We start from the raw sequence: 608 nt of genomic DNA on the forward strand, positions 1-608 counted from the left end.
AGTTATTTCAGTTATGAGATAAAGTCACACAGAGTACTTACTCGGCGGAACTTTCCTTCACTCTAGGTCTCTGCATCACTCACAGATGATCTCAATCTCACTTAGTCACCAGAAGTTTATTGATACCAGTCTTTTTCGTTCTGGTAATTTACAGAGCCTTGCACCACTAATGTTTCAAATACAATATAGCGGAAGTCGCGTTTCACTAGCGCCTCGGCCTTGGGTCGTATCCTGGCCGGGAAGGATTTACTAGGCGCTAATCCTTAACTGTAGCCTATGTTTACCCCAACAGTAAAAAGGGTACCTGGTTGTTAAACAATTTGGCGGGTCGTATTCTGAGGAACAAAGGATTATGGACTTGCCTGAAACTCTACGCATACTAGTGGCTGTACAAGAATGTAAGAACTCTTGTATATATAAATAAATAAAAAAAGATGACATTGTAACTTGATGGTGAAGAACTATTGATACTTTTTTGTCTATTGGCCGATAGATAGAACGAAACACATTAGCCAGGTACGGTGTTCCTCACTAGACTGTCGTTGCTGGCTTCTGCAGGAAGTTGTTAGGGTCTTCATTGGGATCAACCGTCAAGTCTAAGAACTGAC

Source organism: Procambarus clarkii, chromosome 28 (genome assembly GCF_040958095.1).
Source record: "Procambarus clarkii isolate CNS0578487 chromosome 28, FALCON_Pclarkii_2.0, whole genome shotgun sequence".
In the NCBI taxonomy this organism is placed as follows: domain Eukaryota; kingdom Metazoa; phylum Arthropoda; class Malacostraca; order Decapoda; family Cambaridae; genus Procambarus; species Procambarus clarkii.